At 44.1% G+C, this 24,845-nt stretch overlaps 1 protein-coding gene across 3 annotated transcripts in view; it reads right to left on the bottom strand.

Annotated features, from left to right (window-relative positions):
* PUDP (pseudouridine 5'-phosphatase) overlaps positions 1-24,845 on the bottom strand; it is a 617,886-nt gene that overhangs the window by 232,439 nt on the left and 360,602 nt on the right. The window contains exon 7 of one of the 3 annotated variants that reach the window (XR_006782654.2): positions 17,015-24,663. The exons of the other annotated variants lie outside the window; for them this stretch is intronic. The gene's annotated coding sequence lies outside the window, so the exon portion shown is untranslated. Of the gene's footprint in view, positions 1-17,014; positions 24,664-24,845 lie in introns of those variants that run through there. 3 annotated transcript variants of the gene reach the window in all.

The raw sequence follows: 24,845 nt of genomic DNA, 5'->3' as shown, positions 1-24,845 counted from the left end.
TGGAAGCTCTTTGTGTCCCTTCTCCCGTACCTGGCCCTGGGCATCTCTTCATCTGGGTCATCCTGACTTAGAGCCTTTTACAATAAACTGGTGGTCTAGCAGGTACCATGTTTCTTTGAGTTCTGTGAGCAGATTAATCAAACCCCAGGAGGGGTTGTGGGAACCTCTGAGGCACAGCAGGTGGGTCAGAGGCACAGGTGACAATGTGGGCTTGTGAGTGGTGTCTGAAGTGCACGGGGCAGGCTTGGAGGACTGCGCCCTTTATCTGTGGGCTCTGACCCTATCTCCAGGTAGATGTGTCGGAACAGTGTTGAGCTGAAGGACACAGGGCTGGTGTCTGAGATTTGCGGGTTGGTGTGGGGAAACCCCCCTGTACCTGGGACTTGGTCCCACAACTCTTAAGAATCTTAGGCAGAATTTCTTGCCAGTCACAAACTTGGATCATCTCTCCCCCAGAAACTAACAAAGAGGGTGTGCACTTCTTCCCGAGAGAAGATACTGAGCTGATCTCAAAACACCAACCATGGTAGAGATATGTTTTAAGAAAGGAAATTAATTGAAAGAGAAATGGGATCTGAGAGAGAAGCAGTTCAAAGAGGAACTGAAAGTTCACACAAAACAGAAAGGGAGACTCCTCTGAAAGATGAGCTTACAGCCCAAGAAGGATATGCCTCCAGTTCTGTCCTCAACGCATTTCAGAATTCCTTGACGTGGGGTGATTTTGTGTGTGGGTGCTCTGCTTGCTTGGGGATGCAGAGATAGTGCTAGAAAAATTCCCTCCAGATGACGTGTCGCCAACAGCTTCAAATCCATCTCATGGCCAAGAACAAGTGTGATCGTAATAAGCATTTACGCTGAGTCTTGATGACTAATAACGCAATTGCACTTGAAATCGCAAAGCTTACAAAAGGGTAAAATCATTACACTCATAATAAGATATACAAATGAACACATTTTAATAATCTTATTCATCAATTGAGGGGAAAATTTTTTTTTAAATCATAAAATTATAAACTGAGACTGTTTCAATGGATGTGGTAATGGAAGGTCAACTGGTTTTTCTACAGGGCAACAGGAAAGGGGTAATTAAACCTAATTAATAAGTCTAAATGGGACAGAAAAGGCTTCGCATATCTGTAAGAATTACTTTGCATCACTACCTGTTACCTACAATTTACAGAGTCGTGAGATCTTTGGGATAATTCAGGGAAATGTGCTCTATGTGGACGATGCATACTTTTTCCTTGAAGCACATTTTTTCCACAATTCCGGACCCTTAAGCCCAGCTTGGAGGGAACCTTGTTTCTCATTGGATTTGTGTTCGATCCAGTGCTGTGTTCATTCCGAACGACACGTGACTCTGAAGTTAAACTGCTTTATTTTGAGTGAACAGCACCGAACATAAACACACAGATTTGCATTATTCCCTTCAAAAAATGATCATCCTTTGAAGCTCTTACTGTAAATGCTCAAGATATGGTTTGAAGTCCTCACTCAGGATTACCCTTGAAGACTGACACCAATTATTTTGAAGAACCTCGTCAGGGGCAAATTCTTTTCTTCGCGTTCTAGTTCATTTTTTGGAGAAACCAGAAACCATTTATGGGCAAGTTTAGAACCTACGGGAGCCCAAGCTGAAGAATACCATTCTGAATTTAAAAGCAAGGAGAACCATTGGTGTAGCCTAGACTGGGTCGTCTACTTCTGTACCACATATACCAGTAACGTTTCTTCAGAAATGGGAGGCTTGCACAGAGCTGCCAGTAAAATAACAAAGTTGAATACTATCAGGGATGATGACTGTAATTCATAAAGTAAAACATGCGTTGGGCTACATTTGAGCTTCCAGAGGAAGCTATGCAATCTTTTGATCACAGCCTTCCTGCTTATTTGGTTGAGCCTACAGGGCTGTGCACCTTGCATTGCCTTTGAGAGATTATATGACTCTGTAAGTAGCAAATGGCCAAGAATACTGCAAAACAATTCTTGTCTATAGGCATGCACATTGTGCCTCTTGAAAATGCAGTTGACTTCCCTCCCCCCACAAAAATAGGAGCCTGTTTTGCCTCCATTTGCTTACAGATTTCCATCAAGTTAACCTAGAAATAGGATTTGTTTCTGGGTTTGGGGGGTGTTCTTTGATAGTGGGGGAACACCTTCCCAGTGGTTCACTCACCAATGCTGAGTTAAATGCCATTCTAAAACACTTGTTCATTTTATATCGGTCGGAGAGTCACGATTTTACCATTTTTTTGGAAAATTATCCTTTAAAAGATACTTTTCGTAGAATGAACTTATTTTTAGGGGAAAAACAGAAATCTTCCCAAGGAAAATTTATTGGCAAACTAATACCCACCCAGTTCCCTCTAGAGATGTATTTCACATTTTCAGTGAGAGAACAATTACCAGACAAAACTCTATTTTATGATGTTTCACTCCTGTCTTGCTAGACGTTTGTCAGTTTCCTGACCTTTTCTATCTCCTTCCAATGCAAACTCAAAATGGAGCTTGGATGTCAAGCTTGCTCTAAATCTTTTCTAAAGTTTGGTAATGCTCCTCAACGAAGCCATTTCTGTTTTGTTTTGTGCTCTTCATCCTGCCTCACCGTTGATGGGGCTGAAGACACGCTAGCCCAGAATATGGCATCTCGGCATGTTAAGTACTTTGAGCTCAAGGAGTTTGAGCAAATGGCGGAGGCAGGAAAGTTATGTTTATCTTCTTTCCTGCCTCGTCCTTGTTCCCAGAAATAGGTCATAAAACCGTCCTGTGAAAGGTACCCTTTCTGTACCAGGAAAAGGGAAGGCTCTTATCACAGGAGAGGGGGAAATCGGAGGCCAAGAAATATATACAAACAAACCTTGTTAAACCAACCTATGACCCCCTAGTTACTTCTTGACCACTTTGTACCCAAAGCCCCAATCCCTTTGTCCTGTCAATTCTTCACAGACATATTGCTTCCTTGTCAAAAAGGCATAAAAAACGCCTGTGGGTGTTCATTCTCTTGGGAAGGCTCCCGTGCACACACGGAAATTCAGTGAAAGGTGTATGCTTTCCTCTGGTCCATCTGTCCTCTGTCAGTTTACGTCTCAGACCCAGCCAGAGACCCAAAGAGGATAGAGGAGAAATTTTTCCTCCCTGACACCATAATAAGAATATTTAGAGACAAGAGGCCTCTGGTCATTGTGTGGTCCTTCTCTTCTTTCCCTTCAAGGACTCAAGAAGTAATTTCACAGTGGCCAGCCCAGGGCATCAGGGAAGAGTTTCCAGATAGAGACCTAGATCATTTGACGGGGTCCAGATGGAAACTGATCTGAGGGAGATGTCAAACCTTGGAGAAGATCTCGGCAGGTGGCACCATTTCAGAGCATTTCGGAGCCACCGGCTTGGATTCCTACAATCTACTGGAGACAGAGCTAGTAACTGATGACTCTTTTTCTCTTTCCTTCCTTTCTACTCTCCGTGATCATTACTTCAGATTCTTGTTAGTTTTACTGGAACTGTTCCTTATATGCTACCTTTGAGTATTAGTCTGTTGACAGCGACCATCATTAAAATTGTTAACAGAATACGAAACACATTATTTTCTTCATCATGGTACGCACTGAAAGCAAGTTTCCTAAGACTGAAAAAGGGGTATCTTCTCTACACATCTTGTAAATACTTGAAATTGTCCTTTCTCCCAGTCTGTAACCACAAGCTCCCTGCATTAGTCTGCTCACTCTTTGTAACAAGTCACTACACAATAGGAGCTTAAAACAACATATGTACAGTATGCCATAGGGATGGGGTTTTGGAATATAGGTGAGGTTCGGTGGGGTGAAGTCCAGAGCCGATGACCAGGCAAGAATTCTTGAGACGTCTTTGGTGCAAAATGGTTGGTTACTAAAGCACGGGGACAGGCAGAAAGAGCTGCTGCCCCTGGGTCTTGAGGAGTGGCCGATTATCTACTGGCAAGATGGGGGAAGTAAGGGAAAGCGAGATTTCAAAAGAACTTTCCTATGCTAAAGCGGACCTACAAGATAATGGAGGCCTTGCCATTGTCAAGTTACAGCTGTTTTCCCCTCTAGCAATGTATTAACATTAAGACCGTTGGGAGATCCCTGGAGGAATGTCACACAGGTTCCACCCTGGAGTGGGGGGTGGGGGCAGGTTGCAGGGTGTCAGCTTGTGCTTTGTCTTCAGCTTGCCTTCTGCTCCCTCATCAATAGTGTCCATAAGTCGGAGGTCCGGGCATTGGCTTAGGTTGAGTCTTCTGCTGGTTTCACGAGTCTATGATGACCGTGACAGTAGGGGCTGAGTTCTTCTCTGGAGCTCTGGATTCTCCTGCAAGCTCTCTGATTGTTAGTAGATCTCACGATGACTTGCTTCTGCAGGGCTGGCGAGACAGACTCTGCTGTTTCAAGTCCCTCGCCTCACTGAATTTGTCTAGGTCCATCCAGGAGAATGCCTCTTTGATTAACTCAAAATCTGTGGGGGAGGGACCTCCACTGCATCTACAAAAAACCTTTCAACCCTGCAAGGCAATATGACCTAATCACCAGATGACATCCATCACACCCAAAGACACTGCTTACCCTCAAAGGCAAGGATTACACAGGATGTACAGACCAGGGGGTGGGAGTCTTGGGGGCTTTCTTATAATTCTGCCTCACACACCTAGTATAAAATGAGATATGCTCTTATAGATTCAGTGCCATGTTGTCATATGACTGAGAAATCAGTTTTGACTGACTTGAGCAACGCCAATTTGATTTTAAAGGTCATCTTTCTTTTTTACCTTCGCCCAAAAGACTTAATTAAGCTGCAGATACTTCTAATGAGACAGTTTGCTGGTGATTGAGCAATGAAGCTCATGGAAGAAGTGTTTTTACTCTCTCCATTTTTTTTTTTAAAGATTTTATTTTTATTATTTATTCAACAGTGATAGAGACAGCCAGCGAGAGAGGGAACACAAGCAGGGGGAGTGGGAGAGGATGAAGCAGGCTCATAGTGGAGGAGCCTGATGTGGGGCTCGATCCCATAATGCCGGGATCACGCCCTGAGCCGAAGGCAGATGCTTAACGACTGTGCCACCCAGCGCCCCTCCATTTTTTTTTTTTTAAACCTCTGCTGGCAGCAGATTTCCCTTATTCTCAGCAGAGTTATCTCATTCGGTGAAACAGACAGAATGTTTGTGTCCTCCCCAAATTCATAGTTGAATCCTGATCCTGCAAGTGACAGTATTAGGAGGTGGGATCTTCGGGAAGTGCTTATATGATGAGGGTAGAGCATCAGAGTGGGATTAGTGCCCTTATAAAAGAGACCCCGGAGAGCTCCCTCTCCTCTTCCCTAGGCAAGGACACAGTAAAAAGATGCCATCTAGGAACCAGTAAGCAGGTGAATCTGCTGGTGTCTTGATCTTAGACTTCCAGCCTGCAGAAGTGTGAGAAATAAATTTCTGTCATGGATAAGCCACCCAGGCTATGGGATTTTTGGTGTAGCAGTCTAAACAAAGACATTCACATGCAGGAGAGAGCTACCTCATACGTCTTGGGAGTTGGGATATGCTATGTGTCCAAAATAGCAAATTAGAACATCATGTACTGTTTACATTCATTGCTTGCTGAGTCTTAGCCTTGCATTGAGGATGTCTCCACAATGGGAACCAAGAGTATGATTGTGGAACGTGAAATTTGAAAAGGACTGTCAACACTTCTACTCAAATCACTCTACTCGAAGATGGAGCACTTGAAGCCCAGGCATCACGGGGCTTCCCACAGGTCTCAGAGGCACTGAGTTCAGGGGTGGAATAAGACTCCAGGTCTCAGAGACTCAGCCCATTGCTTGCTCCATTCCACTCCTGTCCACTGTTGCTTATGCATGATGACCCAATACAGTGGGAGATCCAGACAGCCAGGAAGCGCTAAGCATCAGTGTTGGACGCTAAAGAGAAAATATAATCAATCGTTCCATGAACCTAAAGCATGCCTCGGCTTGGAATTCTCTGAGCACAACTGCAGCCTTCGAACCTCAAGAAAGACAGGAAACGAAGAGAAAATCAGCCTCTGGCCCACCAAAAGAACAGCTTCATGAGAAGATGCAGGGAAAGCAGTCAACAACAGGAGGGTTGAAGCAGAAGGAAGGTGCATGGGATGCATTACATAAGGACAGACTAAAGAAGGTGAGGTCTCTCTGTTAGGATGAGGAGGAACGAAGAGAATGTTGCAGGGCCTCCCAGCAGCCAGAGCCACGTCAATAAATTCAGGATCACCCTGGCTATGGTTCTACGTTCATCTAGTCCTCCAGCGGGATTCAGCTCCAGCTCAGTCTTCCACCTGATTCTGCCAGACTTCTGTTTCCGTGCCAGAGATGGGAATTCTGCCCCGTTTCCCTGCACACCACCCCACACAGGTGCACAGCGAAAACCCTGTCCCGTTCCTCAGACCTCAAATCTTCTCTTGCAACCTTGCCAAGTTCCACAGTTTCTGTAAGACGGGGGCTTTGCTTTCTTCTTGCTGGTTTGTTGTTGTGGTGGTGGTGGTGGTGGTTTTTTATTTTTTACCACCAAGGTCCTCCTTCTGCAGTGATGGTGACTGAATGTGAACGTGCATCAGAATCCCTGCAGTGCTTATTAAAACAGTCACTGCGGAATGCGCTCACTCCGTCCCACCTGCCCCAGACCCACAGTACCTGGAGGTCTGGCTTGGGGCTGAGGATTTGCCTTTCTTTTCTTATTCTTTTAAATAAAGATGTATTTATTTATTTTAGATAGAGAGAGAGCACGAGTGGGAGGGACAGAGGGAGAGGGGGAGAACATCTGAAGCAGACTCCAGGCTGAGCATGGAGCCCGATGGTCTGGGCTGGTGACCATACACCTGCCCTCCCACTGCTGTAACACAGACATCATCTGCCTTTGATCAACGAGGAAACTGAGCTTGGATCTGCCGAAGGTCGTGCTCTTTGCACAGAGCTTAGCAAAGGCCAAATCAGGATGTCACCTCTGCCCCTCCTGCCTCTCTCTTCCTCGTCTTCTGATTTCCCTCCCTACTGCTCTGCCAAAGGTTAACTCTTCTCTCCGAACTCGGCTTCTGACAAATGTTACTTTCTTTCTCTCCTTCCATCTCTGTCTGATGCCGTTAAGAGCACGGGCTCATAGGCGGTCCACCACGAGCGAGAAACAGGAACAGCGATCTGGAAAGCACAATGTTCAGATTCTCCTTGTCCCGCGGAGACACAGCTGGGTCTTTTTGGCCAGGTGTTCCTCATTCACGTGCCCAGTGTGGCTCAAACTGTCTTTCCCGACGTGAGGCAGTGTCTGCCCTTGTGGGATGCAGAAGCACAGTTGAGAGAAGAATCCAATTTCGCAGCTCTCCCTGATTGGCAAATGGAGTTACCCAGAGGTTAATTAGCTCTCCTAAAATCTCCGGTTGGCCTCGCTATTGAAATTAGCAACGTGGGGTGAGTAATTGGCAGTCTCGCGCTGTGATGGCACGCCAGTCGTCCTCTGTTGAAGCCATAATTGACATTTTCTGGGTTACTCTTAAACTCATTATCATCATCCATGAAAATGGACCTTATGCACTTATTGTAGACTCTGATAAATATATTTACTTACAGAATGCAACAGGTGACCAATCTCAAGTTAATTAGGTCAGTGACAGTTCAGGACTTCACATTCCCAGCAGCGCTGTGAGCGTAGGCACACAAAGCCACACCGTCTTTAAACGAGGACGGTAGGAAGGAGCAATGTGACCCTCCCAGGATAGGCACTCCCGGGCTGTCTGTGAATGAGGGCGTGCATGGTGTGGGGTAGCAGCTACTATCCAATCCCTCTGTCCACCCAGAAGACACAGACATTCAGACTGGCCAGCTCTCCACAAATTATAACAGGAGTGGGATGGAGAACACTCCTTTGTAACCTAATTTTATCCCTCCAGAAACTGGACCTAGCAGTTAAAGGCCACACACACACCTCGTCCCCCGTTCAGCAAAATGGAGCACTTTGCCATTTCCCGATGCCCCGCTGTGAGGCTTTCTTCCCCCCTGAATGAACCCAATAAGTTGTCAGAGCAAAATGTCCTATTTAAGTATGGGAGGACATCGGTTTCAATTTCCTACTTTTGATCTATTTTCGTGGTACCCTCATTGTGTCACAAGAGAGCACGGAGGTATCCAAGACAAATAAAAATGTTACCCAAAGATCTCGCATTAAAAAAATACACTTCACAGTTCTAGTTTTTGAGGTTTATCATGGGTGTGCTCTCTCTAAATAGATACTTTACAATCTATATCTTTAAAATCTGTATCTTTCCAATGGATAATATATTTCTTGAGGGTAGACTAGGTCAAAATTTTTTATCCTACTTTGATTAAACCATCACGAACATTTAACATAATGCGTAGAGCAAATGAAGGATTTAATTGCCCTATTGGGTTGTTCATGTTCATCTTTTCCCCCTCTTCCATGGACTTTATTTATTTATTTAGTACCTTTATTTGGAAATAGGGTCACCGCTGTATTCTGGTTTGATTAAAACATCGCAAACATTTAACATAATTTGTTGAGCAGATGGAATGATTTTATCACCCTACTGGGTCGTTAATGTCAATCTTTTCCTCCTCTTCAAAGGAAACATGTATCTTTATTTGGAAATAGGCTGACCGAGGTACTGTGGTTTGCAGGACTTTGAGGTTTAGCTTGCAAAGTCCCGCATCCAGGGAAATGTTTCTGGAGACCTAGCTGGTTGCTCAGAGTACTTAGAAGGATTGTACTTTCTCCCGTTTTACATTCCTTTTCGTAAACTCTTGCTGGCTTGTTAGTCCTCACGTAATAACCCTCTCTGCTCATGTTTCTGTGAGTCCAACTTGTGCTAGCTGCAGAAATGAGCCCTGTGTGTTCTCTCACTGAACCACAGCTCCCACCCGTGGTGTAGGCATCCACCTGAGGTTATCATGTCGTCTACAGAAAGTGTGTCAATTAGAGGGACAGGGGAAAAATATAGACAGTTTCAGTCCTAACTTACAGATAAAGTGTATGAAACAAATGCACATATATTGGGTTTGCTGTTGACAAACAAGGTAGGGGTCTCCAACTTCCTAAGTGTCTAACAGGGTCCAACATCGTCCCCCAAAGACATGTGCCTAGTGATGGAAGTCCAGAGGAAGATTCTGCATGACTTTCCTCATGCTGCTAGGACAAATTGCCACAGACTCAATGGCTTAGGACAACACACATTTGTTACACTACCCTTCTACAAGTCAGAGGTCAGAAACAGGTCTGTCTCACTGGGGTGCACTCCCTGCTGCAGGCTGTAGGCTAGAATGTGTTCCTTTGCTTTTTCCACCTTCTAGAAGCTTCCTGTGCTCTTTGGTTCATGGAAGCTCCAAAGCCAGCAGACATGGCACCCACACATGACCGCTGTCCTGTCTCCTTCTCTTAGCCTCAGTGCTCCTGTTATAACGGTGTTGTGAGTGCATCCACACCGCTCCGATAAGCCAGGATCTCTCCCCATCTCAGGACCCATCACTTAATCATGTCTGCGTAGTCCCTTTCGCCTTCGAAGGTATCACAGTCACAGGCTCGGGGATTAGGGCATGGACATCTTTGGGGTGGGGGGTGATTATTCACATTCCCTTGGTCTTTGGTCAAGTGTTTTGTGCACCAGAGAAGCTAAGATCATGGCAGGTCTGAGAGCCTCACCTGAACCAGCATGACAGAGCTAATCCTTGGTCACGGTTTCGCTCCCACTCCTGCCACAGGCTCCTTTCCTCCAGCTCTGTGCCAAAGCTGACACTCATTTTTTTTTAATTGAGATATAATTCACATATTACATTGTATTAGTTTCAGGGGTACAACACAATGATTCAATGCATGTATATATTGCAAACTGATGACTATAATAAATTTGGTGAACATCCCTCCCCATACATAGTTCTGATTTCTCTTTTCTTGTGGATGGGAACTTTTAAGTTCTATTCTCCTAGTGACTTTCAAATATACAACACAGCTTTGCTAGCTGTGGTCATGATGCTAAACATTCATCTCCGGGACTTATTTATCTTATGACTGCAAGTCTCAACGCTTTGACTCCCTTTGTCCATTTTCCCTCTTCCTGCCCACACCTCTGGCAACCACCAATCTTTTCTCTGATACTATGAGTTTGGCTTTTTTTTTTTTTTAAGGTTCCACATATAAGGGAGATCATATAGCATTTGTCTTTCTCCATCTGACTTATTTCTCCTAGCCTACTGAGCTCAAGGTCCATCCCTGTTGTCACAAATGGCAGGATTTCCTTCTTTTTTATGGCTGAATAATATTTCTGCATATATGTATATATATATATTTTTTAAGATTTTATTTATTTATTTGACAGATAGAGACAGCCAGCGAGAGAGGGAACACAAGCAGGGGGAGTAGGAGAGGAAGAAGCAGGCTCCCAGCAGAGGAGCCTGATGTGGGGCTCGACTCCATAACGCTGGGATCACGCCCTGAGCCGAAGGCAGACGCTTAACGACTGAGCCACCCAGGCGCCCCCTATATGTATATATTTTCTGTATCCATCCCTTTATCAGTTGATGGACACTTAGGCTGCTTGCATGGCTTGGCTCTTACAAATAATGCTGCCATGAACAGGGCTGTGCAGATATCTCTTCAAGATAGCATTCCCATTCCTGGGAATAAATACTCAGAAGTGGAATTGCTAGATTATATGGTAATTTTATTTCTAATTTTTTGAGGAACCGCCATACTATTTTCCAGAGTGACTGCACCAGTTTGAATTCCCAGAGTGGTGTAAGAGGGTGCCCTTTTCCCCACATCCTCACCAACACCTGTTGTTTCTTGTGTTGGTTTTAGCCATTCTGACAGGTGTGAGGTGATATCTCTTTGTGGTTTGGATTTGCATTTCCCTGACGCTGAGAGATGTTGAGCATCTTTTCATGTATCTGTTGCCCATCTGGACGTCTTCTTTGGAAAAATGTCTATTCAGCTCCTTTGACACTCATTCTTAATTGACTCATTAGCTCTTCAGGCTAAGTCAACAGGAGATGAAACCCATTGCTTTATGGGGCTAAAAGGCCTCATCTTGCTAAAAGGAGCATCTACCAGTGACCAAAGTTTCTCCTCTAATTGAAAGAGTATATTCCCAAGCTGAATATTTTAGCTTTTCATCTGATGTTCACTTAGCTATTTTCCCAAGGTGAGATGCTATTTATATATCCCCGACTCATCTTAAACTACTTTACGCTAAAGAAAAGGAAAAAGTCTCCGATATCAGCAGAAGAATGCAAATATTAGTATGCTGCTGATATTCAACCATTTTCTGACCTAAAAAAACAGCAATTTCGTACAGTTCAACCTAGAAATAATTCATTTACGAGAACTTGCTGTTTATGTGGGAATGCAAGGTCCTGGAATGAGGGAGATGAACGATGGGTATTTTGGTTTCATTGTCTAAGTGTTTTATAGTGAATTTGGGAAGTCCTGATTCATTGACTGACTCATTCTTTCAATGAAGATTTATGAATATTCATTGTGTGTCCATACATGCTCTGTATTGTGTGAGTGCAGAACAAAAATCAGACAGTGTGGTCTGATTCTGGCACGTTCTAGAAGAGGTGGCTATCTCGGGAAAATTAGCACCATTCTCGACATCTTTGGCACTGGTATTGGGAAGTTTTGATTATGGTCTCAGTATGTGAAGAGCTCCTAGAAGATAGTACCTGGTTTGTTTTTAATTTTCACTAGGGGTGCAAGGGTTAGTACAGCATGTAAGAAGTCAGATTAGGACATAAGGAACTTCCTAACAAGAAAACATGCTCTTCTCAGAAAACACCTACGATATCTATGTTCCAGGAGAGGGTTAATCTCTGTATGGGTCATCTGCGAGCAAAGACAGAGACAATAACATCTCAAGGTTTTTTTGTTGAGTCCCGTGATTCTCCTCCAATGCATCCCATTTTCGCTCCCCCATCCCCGTGGGGGAAAATAAAGATATGGAATAAAGCACTTTTACAACTTTGATTAACTTTACACAGAAGGAAGAGATCATGTATTTGGAAGGTGAACTTGGGATTTGTAAAATGATGAGTATATTTAGTAGCGCCATAAAGAATAATGACCCTGCTACGGAAAATGGTTAAGGGATGGCATAATGTCTCCAACTCTTCATTTTCTGGGAAAAAAAGGCTTAATAATGATTATTATATTTTATAATGGGATTTAGTGGCTGCCTAACTGTGTTTTGATTCTCCAGGATTAGCGCTCAGCGCCATAATTGTAATTCCTTCTGATTGCAGACGGCACTGCGCTTACACAGGCACTTGATTCCTCCTGAGTGCCAGCCTCTGAATTCTTTTCGGGCTGATTTGAAGGTAATGAAGCAATCTATATTTAGGTATTTTGCAGAGGTTTTTATTTTTGGCTAAATGTTAAGTATACATTTTCCTGTAGTAAATGCTGGTAACGGCGAAGGAGTAAAATGGATTTTCTGGAGAAAACATCTGAAACCTGACTTGATTTTAACCAGTGTGATCTCATCTCCGTTGCGTGACTCACTTTAGATGCTGATGAGGGATGAATTGAGAGATGGACTGTATTTGTTATGTCTATTCAAATGCCGTCAAATATTTGATGTGGAGTACAGCAAATATCTTGGATGATTCTCCATTTATACTTCAGGCAGTAGAAATTTCTGTACGAACGTGGGCCACATTGGAAGCACAGGCAACTCAACATCTTAACATATCAAATGGGTGACCCTCATATGGCTGGTATATGGGGCCATATGCAATACATACTTGCAGACATCGAATCCCTGGCTTTAATCTACGTCCATAATGGATTTCTCTCCTTTACATTCTCACCTAATTTCTGTGTTTGGTTTGCTCATTGTTCTGTTGGTTTATTGATATCTTGTCTTTATATATTTAATGTGTGTCTTTCTAAGCCATCTTAAAAACTTTGTGGTAAAAGACAGAGGATAGAAAGATGAATGGATGAATGGATGGATGGATGGATGGATGGATGGATGGATGGATGGATAGAGGGATGAATGAATGGGTAGATGGAAGGATGGATAAATGGATGGATGGATAAATGGATGGATAGATGGATGGATGGATAAATGGATGGGTGGATGGATGGATAAATGGATGGAAAGATGGATGGAAAGAAGGATAGAAGGATGGGTGGACAGATGGATGGGATAGAAGAGTGGATGAATGTATGGATGCAAAGAAGTAGACGGATGCGTGGAGAGATGTATGAATGGATGGATAAGTGTGTGGATAAATGTATGGATGAATGAATGAAAAAACCTGAAGGAACAGATACTTTTGTCAGCAAACCTTTCGATTAAATGCTGTGTTCTACTGCACGATCATTCGTCCTGTCCTTTTTTCCTCTCCCTCACCATTAACATTACATTACTTTGGCTCTTTATCCCTCAGCTCTCATATCAATTCTCATTCTTCAACTGCCCTTTCTCTGAGAAACTCTTTTGTCTCATGTCCCCCTCTCTCGTTCCAGAATTTAGACACCCTCTTTTTTGTATTCCCAAATCATCATGAATATAACTGTCTTATAGCACATATCATACTCTTGGTGATCGCTCTCCTTTGACAAACAGCACAGGCTCTTGGTTTTGCCTTATTTTGGCATTTCCAGTGCTAGACGTGGTGTTCTGCACATTGCAATAACAGAATATTAGCATTTACTGTGTTCCCACAGTCTACTAAATCTCTCCTATGTATTTCATGTGTACTGTGTCATTTAATCTCCACAACAACTATAAGTGGGAGGTCTTATTGTGGTTCTAATTTTACAGTTAAGAAAGCTAAGGTTCAGAGGGATTCGGTGACTTGCGTAAGATCGCGAAGCTGTTAAGTAGTAGGATAGTATAGACTCTGACTCTCTGACTCTACAGCATGCATTCTTCCTGGGGTCAACACCATCCCAAGTGGGGCGAAAATTGGTTCTTGGGAGCTGAAAAAAAATCCTACTCATTTTATGAATAGAGTCCAGAAATACAGTACAGATAAGCCATATATTTGTTAAACTCTCATAGGGGGATGGATTAAGAAACAATGTGTGAGAAAGCACCTTAGTGAGCAATAATGAACAAAACTGAGAAACATCAGGTTATTTCCAACAGCTGTAGCTCATGGCCTCTCATTAGAGTATTAGGAGATGGGTAAATGGTGAATGGATACACAAGCGAATACAACTTTAGGAATTTGTTTCTCTTCTTAAGGAGCATAGTGAGCAAACTCAGGTGGTCCCAAATGATCCCCACCTCCTGGTCTATGCTCCTATTTTACCCCTTCCTTTGAGTGTGAACTGCCCTAGTGACTTGATTCTAACCAATGGAATAAAGCAAAGATGGTGGAAGGTCATTTCCATGATTTGGTTAACTCTGACTTCTGTCTTCCTAGTAGACTCTCTTTTATTGGCTTTGGGTGAAATAAGCTGCCATATGGAGAGGTCTTCAAGACAAGAAACACAGGGGCAGATCCAGGCAACAATCAGCAAAGGACCAAAACTTTCTCTCCAATAATCTGCACAGAACTGAATCCTGCTAACAATCACATGAGTTTGGAAGCAAACTGTTGTACAGTCAAGCCTTGGAGTGAAACTCCAGTTCTGGCTGATGAGCTGATTGCAACCTGGTGAGACCCTGAAGCAGAAAACCCAGCTGAGCCTGGAGTCCTGACTTCTGGGACCCACGTGTTGATCAATGTGTGTGGTTTGAAGCTGAATATTTTGTGGTAATGTGTTACACAGCAATGGGTAACTAGCACGAGTTTAAAATCCTCAGCTTGGGGAAAAAAGGGAGACAGAGAGGCAAACCAAGAAACAGGCTCTTAACTACGGAGAACGCGCTTATGGTTATCAAAGGGGAGCTGGGTGGGGGATGGGTAAAATAGGTGTTGGGGATGAAGGAGTGCGCTTGTGATAAGTAGTGAGTGATGCATGGAAGTGCTGAATTACTATATTGTGCACCTGAAACTAATATTACACTGTATATTAACTGAGATTTGCATAAAAACTTTAAAAACATAAATTGAATCTTTGGCTTGGAACCATAAGGAAGTTTGACCCAAGACATCTACGTAAATTAAAAGCAAATTCCGTTAGTCTGTTTTCATATCACATGACAACAGCTCCATGGACTTGAGTCAGATTTGAAAGTTATGCTTGCAGATGATTTGGCTTCCAAGTGTAGAGTGACCACAAAGTTGACCTGTTGCAAAGCTGGATCAGAGCATTTCAGAATCATCCTCCAGAAGAAGGGTGGAGTTGCTTGGTGTGTATAAGATATATTCACAGCTCTACGAGAGATTTATTTACTTAACGGTGGTTAGTCTGCTAGATAAAATGGTGTACTATTTGGGTGACCAGTATCCTCGGTTGGATGTTGGTCATCCCTCTGCCCAGGAATTTATGGATGTAAGGACACACAATGCATAGTCACCCGTGGATTTAGAATGGTTTGTTACATACACAGGAAATAACAAAAGAATTTCCCAAGGAGAAGGGCTCAGTTTCAGTGTGGTGTAAAACAAGAGATGGGAGGGTGGGGGAGGATAGAGACTGGGTTTTACTGTGGTTAGGGGACAGGACCAGGGTGAGGGTTTCTATATGTACAAGTTAGGGTTTTGGGGGCTTGAACTACACTCACTGCCTTCAAGGGAAATAGCTCATGGTACTTTTTTTTTTTTTTTTTAATCAGTTTGTCCAGCTGTGAGACAAAAGGGAAAGGGGGAAGCGGGGGGAAGTTTAAAAGCTGTCTGTGGTCAAACATCAAAAATGGAGTTGGGGGCGCCTGGGTAGCGCAGGCGTTAAGCATCTGCCTTCGGCTCAGGGCGTGATCCCGGTGTTCCAGGATCGAGCCCCACATTGGGCTTCTCCGCTGGGAGCCTGCTTCTGCCTCTCCCACTGCCCTGCTGTGTTCCCTCTCTCGTTGGCTGTCTCTCTGTCACATAAATAAATAAAATCTTTAACACACACACACACACACACAACAAAAATGGAGTTGGATCCGCAAATAGCCAAAGCCATCCTAAGAAAGGAGAACAAAGCTGGAGGTATCACAATCCCAGATTTCAAGCTATACTACAGAGCTGTAGTAATCAAAACAGTATGGTACTGGCAGAAAATGGACAATAGATCAATGGAAGAAAATAGAGAGGCCCGAAGTCCACCCATGATTATATGGTCAGTTAATCTATGACCAAGGAAGCAAGAATATTCAATGGGAAGAAGACAGTGTCTTCAACAAATGGTGTTCGGAAAACTGGGCAGCTACATGCGAAAGAATGAACAGGACCACTTTCTTACACCATACACAAAAATAAACTCAAAATGGATAAAAGAGCTCTAAATGTGACACCTGAACCCATAAAAATCCTAGAAGAGAACACAGGCAGTAATCTTTCTGACACTGGCTGTAGCAACTTCTTTCTAGATTGTCTCCTGAGGCAAGGGAAACAGAAGCAAAAATAAACTATTGGGACTTCACCAAGATAAAAAGCTTTTGCACAGCAAGGGAAACAATTAACAAAATGAAAGGATAACCTATTGAATGGGAGAAGATATTTGCAGTGAAATATCCAAGGAGGAGTTAATGCAAGGATGGAGGTTCTCAAGGTTAAAGATGGAACTACCATAGATCTGGTAATTTCACCACTGCGAATTTACCCAGAGAAATCAAAAACATTAATTTGAAAAGACATAGGCACCCTTATGTTTACTGAAGCAGTATTTATAATAGCCAGGATGTGGAAGCAGCCCAAGTGTCCGCGCATAGAGGATTGGATAAAGAAGTGGTAGGTGTGTGTGTTTATGTATCTATCTCTCTATCTCTCTATCTCTCTATCTCTCTATCTATCTATCTATCTATCTATCTATCTATCTATCTATCATCTATCTCTAGATCTACAGAAAGATATAGATCTATCTAGAGATAGATATAGGTCTATAGATAGATAGATAGATAGATAGATAGATAGATAGATAGATGATAGATAGATATATCTACAGACATAGATCTGTAGACCTATAGAGATAGATATAGAAAGATAGATAGAGATATCAGAATATTACTCAGCCATAAAAAAGGATGAGATCTTGCCATTTGTGACAACATGGATGGACCTAGACGGATTTTGCTAAGTGCAGTAAGTCAGACTGAGAATGACAAGTACAATTTCAGTCATATGTGGAATCTAAAACACAAATAAACAAAAAGCAGATTCAGACCTACACATGCAGAGAACAAAGGAATGGTTGCTAGAGGGGAGGGGAGTGGAGGATGAGCACAATGGGGAAGGAGAGTGGGAGATACAGGCTTCCAGTTGTGGAGTGAGTACCAGGGTGTAAGGCACAGCATAGGGAGTATAATCAATGATATTATAATAGTGTTGTCTGGTGACAGATGGTGACTACAGGTGTGGTGAGTGTAGCAAAACGTACACAGAAGTCAAATCACTCTGTTATTACACCTGAAACGAATGTAACATTGTGTATCACTATACTCAAATTAAAAAAAAAAAAATTAAATGGAGTCAGATATCTGATCCTAGAAAACTCTTAGTCACCTTGAAGACCCAGGTCAAATGTTCCCTTCCCTGATGTACCCAAGCAGAAACTGAACTGATGGGAGTCATTCTCTTCCCTCCACTGCTGCAATCTTTACAAAAGTACCTATCTTGTTGTATTTTTAAAAAATAAAAAGATTCAGGGCACCTGGGTGGCTCAGCGCATCTTTGGCTCAGGTCATGATTTCAGGGTCCTGGGATCAAATCCCACATCAGACTCCCCGCTTAGTGGGGAGTCTGTTTCTCCCTCTCCCTCTGCTGCTCCCCTTGCTCATGCTCTCTCTCAAATAAATAAATAAAATCTTTAAAAAAGGAAAAGATTCAGACCCTTGATTGCAGCAGCCCCCTAGTGACAGGATATGTTAAAATCCTAAGTGTGTGAAACAGATTTCAGGTGGTACGACCAATCGGGAAGGAGTGAGATGGACAAGTGTCGATATGGACTCGATAGAGGAAGGAGGGCTTCACCCCCACAAGCACTCATGGCGCCCTGGTGAGACGAGAAGTACAAGGCTAGAAGCGAGGGGAGAGGGCGTGGAATCCCTCAGTCTAGACGTCACTGTCATCACATGGGGAGTTTCCAAGTTCTATCCTTATAGATCAGGTGGCCATACACCCGGTTTGTCTAGGAAAGTCTTGATATGCACTGTTCTCCCCGTGGAATGATTACCTGTGCTTCCTTTCACTCCCCAAATCGTCTTCTGTTTGGTTGACAGATGTATGCCTTTCCTCCCCTAATTCCACATTCCCAGAAACCCTGTGAGGCACACTGGAGTTGTAAATATTTGGAAGCAGAGGGTTTCTTCCCACCATTATGGAACTTACCATCTAACAAAGCAGCCCAACATTCATCGTAATTAATATCAGACGATGGCGTAAATGCCAAGCACGAAGAGCTGTTTCATTCATGAAAATTCACTTGGGCACAAACATCGGAGGGGGTCTTCATACACTAAGGGTTCACTGTTGTGCAGTGAACCACAGAGCACTTTCGTCTACTTGTCTCTGATCATGCAGAAAAAAAATGGTCTGTGAGGTACAACAGGTATACCCAGCTGAGCGACAAGGAAGTTGAGGTGCAGAAGGGCGGGCCATGCAATGCATCAAATTTGAATCATGGAGACTGGACCCCAGGTGCTGGGGGTTGTTATCGAGCGGGCTCTCCATTCTCAGATGTGTCTGCCCTTCTGTCTGAGTATGTCTGATCTGTCTGTACAGAAGAAAGACGGATGCTTCAGCTTGGATGCAGGACACCTGTGCCAGCTTTGGTTGAAAAATCCTATTAATCATTGAGAGGACTCCTATGAGGATTCCTTATATGAAGTTCTGAGAACACAGAACATTTGCAAATGTGACGTCCCTCTTCCATTATAGACCAAAGACATTCCATGAGGAATGCCTTTGACTGTCCTCAGTGTCCCCAAACAATTGGTCTTGAGTGGCACTATTATTTCCCCGAATGTCCATGAGGGCCGCAAGGTCTGATGATAGGTGTGGCATACTTTGAGCTTGCTTTCCAGATCTCAGTGATTGACTATTAGAAAGGCTGAAACCATTGCACTCGTAAAGGATAAGCTCAGATATTTCTCTTGTACCAGTGTAAGATTTCCAAAATCTTCCCTGTCTCATTGCACGTCAAAAAGGACGGTGCCCGTTTCCCATAGCATACTGTTCCCTGCGTTCAACACTCACCTAAGATTTGGCCAGCCGAATAGTTTTTCTTAAAGTATTTTATTTTACTGCTGTTATTGTGAGGTCCAGGATCCGGGAGAGTCCCCTAAGCACAGAAATCGGGGAAGAGGCACAGATGTTTGGTCGCTGTAAGGACTCAGAGCTGCTGTGTCGCTGAATCACACAGCCGTGACTTGACTCATTCTCATCTCTCGGACACGGAATGTGTATGAACAACTGCTTGCACCAAAGATAATAACAGTGTCCCGCGAACACAAACTCCCAGGAAAACCCAGTCGGCGACAGAAAGGAGAAAAGGAGCGACACAGGTTTATTTGAAGCTAATTGCTTGATTCACTCAGGGGCTGGCCTGCTGCAAAGTCTGTGCAGCAGCTTTGGAAGCATGTGCTGAACTTTAATCTTTACTTAGGGAAACCCCATGATTCCCTGGGAATTTTGCCTGTGTAAAGACCGTAACATATGGACCATTTGTGGAGACATATGTTAGAATACTGAGCCCTTGAGCAAAACTTTCACAAATTCCTCTCTTGCCCCTCTTTAAATTTCCAGCCAACAGATATGCAGTGGGAGGCCAGTCCCCTTCTGTCCCTTGCCCCTCATGGGAGGATCTGCATGACATTATCAAGACCTTTCTCTCTGATGATGTGTTCCCATCAGAAAGAGGAAGGAGAGACTCTTGTCAAGGGATTTCACTCATGGTGCAGAGAACACTTCTCTTTCCATCTATCAAATGCATGAACAACTTCCTCTTTTGCCTTTGGCTCTAGAAGATCGCCCATCTGTTCGAGGAGGGTCACAGGTGTAAACCAGAGTCAATCATCTTCGGGCACAACAGTGAGTCCCGGTGGGCTCTGGCAAGAGGGGGACATCACCTCCAATAGGCAACTGGAAAGTGTGGCCCCCAACTGGCTTCTCGCCTCTTTCTGGGGAGTGACGAATGAGCATGCCATTTCCCAGTGGAGACAAAAAGCCCTCCTGCTCTCTGTTACTGAGCTGTCATAGCACTGTTTTTGGTTAGCTGCCTTCACCCCAAACCCACCAGGAGCTTAGGTCTTCCCAGGGGTCACTCACAGAGCATGGGGATAACAGGGGTTTGCGAAGCTTGCAGACTGTCTGGGCGTGTTACGAGCCATGCGGGTGAAATGGCGTTGTGAGACAAGTATCCATGGAACCCATACCACACCCCACATGGCCCAGGATGCTCTCACACTTAGGGCAACTGAATTGCCTCTTTTGCATTAACAGAGAGTCTTACTGCTTGCTTGCTCACAATTTGAGAATGTAGCCCCATAAGTGAGTCATGGATATAATAAAATCACGGTACCTCCCTTTGCCTTGATTTCTCCTGCGAAGCAAAAAATATCCCCGTAGTATCTACCACACATGTTTGCCACTCAAGAAATCACAGCCAACAGGACAGATATAGTCCCAACTACCAGGGGATGCAAACTCGAATGGATTGTATAGACAATGACGAGCGTCACCAAGGGGAACCTAGGGGACCTCAGGTGCATATGCATAAAGGGAATCTTACCAGGACCCCAAGACCAGAGCGTCTTTCATGAGACACGGGCATTGTGGAGTTCTCACTCTCTCTCGGCACTCACGTTCACCATTTCACCTGCTCTAATGCTGTGTAGTGCATGAAACCTATCCTGATGTGTTGACTGCACGTTACCTCGAGAGTCAACCTGTGCACCAGGCCCGGCTACCAGCAGGAGGGGTGTGACGTTTGTTTGGTGGGGTCGGGCATTGGGGTGGAGTAGCAGAAGAAGGTAGGAGAGGACAGCACGCAGCGTTAAAGCAGGGGACAGGCAATGGCAGGACGTTGCACAGAGCACAGGGGGAGACCCAAGGAAGGAGAGGGACCGGGGCATGGCGGCTGCGTTCTTGCAAACTTGCCTTCTGGAGAAATCCCCAGCAGGGGTGTTAATCAAACCATTCCACCCTATTACTTCTCTTCCCTGAATCAGAGCTGCCACTTTCTAACAGAGTCAACAGAATCTTATGAAGACATCTGTCTACCGTCAACAGCTTATCCGCAGGGAAACGCAACTGCAAATCCATCCACCAACAACATGAATGTGTATGAAGAGCAAGCAGACAGACATGCAAAAAGAAATTAAAAAAAAAAGAAGAAAGAAAGGAAGAAAGAAGGAAAAGAAATAGGTCACAGAGAATAACACCAAGGGACTGAACATTTTTTTTTTTAGCTAGACCCAGGAATATTTACGTGAGGATGGGAATGTGGTCAACGGGTCGTAGTCTATCAACACACGTGTGCATTTATTACGGGAAGGAAATACAAAGCTGTTAATGACAGAGGTACTCTGTGGTCACATCTTCATTCTTGTGCTTCCCATTTGTGTGGTCAGGAAGCCTTGTGCCCTAGAGCAGGATTCCTCTCCTCTGTTGCAATACCCTAAGCTCGACACCTCGTGTATTTTACTTCTGAAACGCTCTGTTTTGGCACTTTGCTTCCTTGCTTTATCCCTGTGATGTCAATGCCAGCAACAGCCGCCTACCCCTCTTCCAAACCCCTTGATACGACTCACATGGGGTGCTCAGCGTGGCAGGACTGTTAAGCACTGCTCATATCTGCTCCCTGTAGCGTTTCCCCAAACTGTCAGGCGGAGTAGGAAAGTGCTTGCTGCCGGCAACGAGGATGTTGCCCTGTTAGGTGGGGGAAAGGACTCCCGCAGCTACGCTCGCTGACACACGGCTATCATTCTTGGCAGCGCACCTGTTCAGAGTGCATGGGGAAAGGTGCGTTTGCTCTCGAAGCAAAACTATACCGGCAGGTGGCAAAGACCCATCCTCTCCAAGCTGTTGGCTGCAAGGGGATGGTGAGAAAATTGTTTCTCTCTCTCTCAATGGATTTAGAATGCCCCATTTCTGAGGGTCAGAGCTACCCACTGAACCATCCAGACAGAAGAGAAAGCAAAGCTGTACTTTGCCATTCTGCATAACTAGAGAGACTCACAGGGAATTGTAACTGAGGGCATGGAAAGCCAGCTTGGACTCTCTCACCAAATCCCCTCTTCTTCTATGGCCTTTGGACACTGGGAGAGGGAAGAGGAGAAGACAGGGGGATGATCCTAGAACCAAACCCACCACTTGCAGTTTTATTCTCTGAAAAGAGGAGGGGATTTTCATGGGAAAGATGGAAAGAGGAAATGCTCTTCCAAGAGACCAGCATCTAAAGATAGGATAAACATTAAGGACTGGTGTTTTCCTTGGAATTTAAGGGCAATAAGCGGAAGCTTAGGATTTGTTTGTTTGTTTTTTGCTTTGTTTTAAAGATTTTATTTATTTATTTCAGAGAGAGAGCAAGAAGGGGGAAGAAGGAGAAGCAGGCTCCCCGCTGAGCAGGGACCACCCCCCCTTCCCCCCCACTGCCGACGTGGGGCTAGATCCCAGAACCCTCGGATTATGACCTGAGCTGAAGACAGACGTGTAGCCAACTGTGCCACCCAGGTGCCCCAGGAAGCTTATGGTTTTAAAATATTCTCCCCTTGTGCTATTTCCCTGTAGCTATATAGTTTCCAATGTATGTAGCAGCCTACAAATTACTGACAAGAACTCATGCCATAATACATAGAGCAACAACTCAATACATACTGGTAACTGTCACATGGTGACCGGTGAGTAAATTGCTTCCATAGCTCAGCTGTGCTACACGCAATGATAATTCTCTGCGTGCACCAGGTCAGCCTCTGCAGCCCAGGGTAGGACATGTTGTCCTGTAGGTTCGGCAGTGACCTTTCAAAGCCCACCCATTTCTGTTGATCGAGTGCAAGGAGAACATCTGTCCAGGGGTCCTAGGGACCAGGAGCTTTGGGTAAGGATGACCCACAAGGAAAGCTATCAGTGACACAAGCTAGAGCAGAAACACCAGGACAAGCTCCATATTTAGGGGGCAATGGTAGGACATGTAGACACAAGAGAAACCCCATCTTTCTCTAGCAATCTCAGAAAGACAAGCCGCTGGAGTGAAGAGGCCATGCCTGCAAGGGAGGTACCTTTGTCTTACAGAGAAGCACATCGCGCCTCAAAGGATACGCGACTCCCCAGGACCCAGGTCTGCTGTTATTTGTAACTGAAGTCTGGAGACACTTGTTCTTTCCTACAGACAGCTGGGCTTCCCTGGTGAAAGATGTCGACCCGTTTTTTTTCCTTATCAAGTGATTCTTAGCATCTTCATTTAACAAATGCCTTAACCAGTGAAACGCTCTCCAAAGCTTTTTGAAAATGGAATCCTAGAGCAGTCACTGAACGGCCACCATGCTATGCAGCAGAAACATGTCTAACATCCCTCGCCACGGGAGTCTAAGGGGGTTTCAGGAAATGCTTCATCTCCGAAAATCCTTGCTGGCAGTCTGTAATCAAACGGCTCTTTCAGAGACAGTCTCTTACTGTCTTTGACAAAATTGTTTCTCCTAATTTCCCCTACAAGGGTGGAAACTATAAATGCTCATTATTGATCATCTTATGGAAAAAGGGCATTATATGTGTCCGTTTCGAGACTTGAATAAATCAAGAGAAAAGCAGGGAAAGAATTCAAATGATAGAAAACTGAAGACAGCTGATTGATTCGTTTCTAGAGTTCTAACTTTTTAAAAAACTGTTCATATGGACTGTTTTTCAGTCTTATGTGGTTTCTAATGCATTGTGAAACTAAGGGTTAATTCCAAGCTCTGTCCAGGAAGAAGGAGAGAATGGGAGAATGGGCTTTCGCAGGAACATCCATTTCAACAACAAATAACGCAGCGAGGCGGGAGAGAGAACGTGTGCAAGGTGGCCTCACAGAGTCCCGGATCAGTCCATTTAGTGATAAATGTCAACTTCAATTCTTCTATTGATTCTGCAGAGGGAAACTATTGAGTGAGTCACTGTGAATAGACATTGAATACTAGCCTTTCTTGTTTTTTTTTTTTTTTCTTTAGTGTTCACACAAGGTTAGTGAGTTTCAACGATTCTATTCGATTACGAGTCCAAGAAAATGTACTGAATTATAAACACATGTGTCCATCACTGAAACCTCCCTGGGGAGATCGGGTGGTCCCTGTATCTCCCTGCAGCCTCACCCACACTGGTCAGAAATCACCTGCCATGTTCCACAAACCGTAACAGGGGGAGGAATGAGGTGAAAATCAGGCTACGTGTCAAATAGTCTCTGGAAAACTGTAACATGTGTGTTTGTAACTTTAGCGAAAGCCGAAAGGGAAGAGGAGCTCCCGGTCTGGCAGGGAGGGAAAAGATGGTGAAATGGAAGTTAATAGAAATGTAAAAATTTTCGTTTACCTTTGGTTTAACGTAAACGTGGAGTTCCCAGGTAATTGGCTCAATGGAGTCACATTAAAATATCAACAAACATTATGTATGTGTGGCATGCTGAAAAAAAAAAAAAGTGCCCAGTGAGAGGAACGGTCACAAAATGAACAGATTTAACAACCGGTCAGGTAAAACAACACAAAACCAAGAAAAGAAATCAAGGATTACCAGCATCTAAGGAGCATCTTTGAGACCCCTCCTGATAATTACCATTCCAGATGCCAAAATAACTGCTTTCCTAA

This window comes from Ursus americanus, chromosome X (assembly GCF_024610735.1).
Source record: "Ursus americanus isolate L20-20 chromosome X, mUrsAme1.1.p, whole genome shotgun sequence".
Classification (NCBI taxonomy): Eukaryota; Metazoa; Chordata; class Mammalia; order Carnivora; family Ursidae; genus Ursus; species Ursus americanus.
Note: the sequence above shows the minus strand (reverse complement) of the source record. Positions and strands in the feature narration are given on the sequence as shown.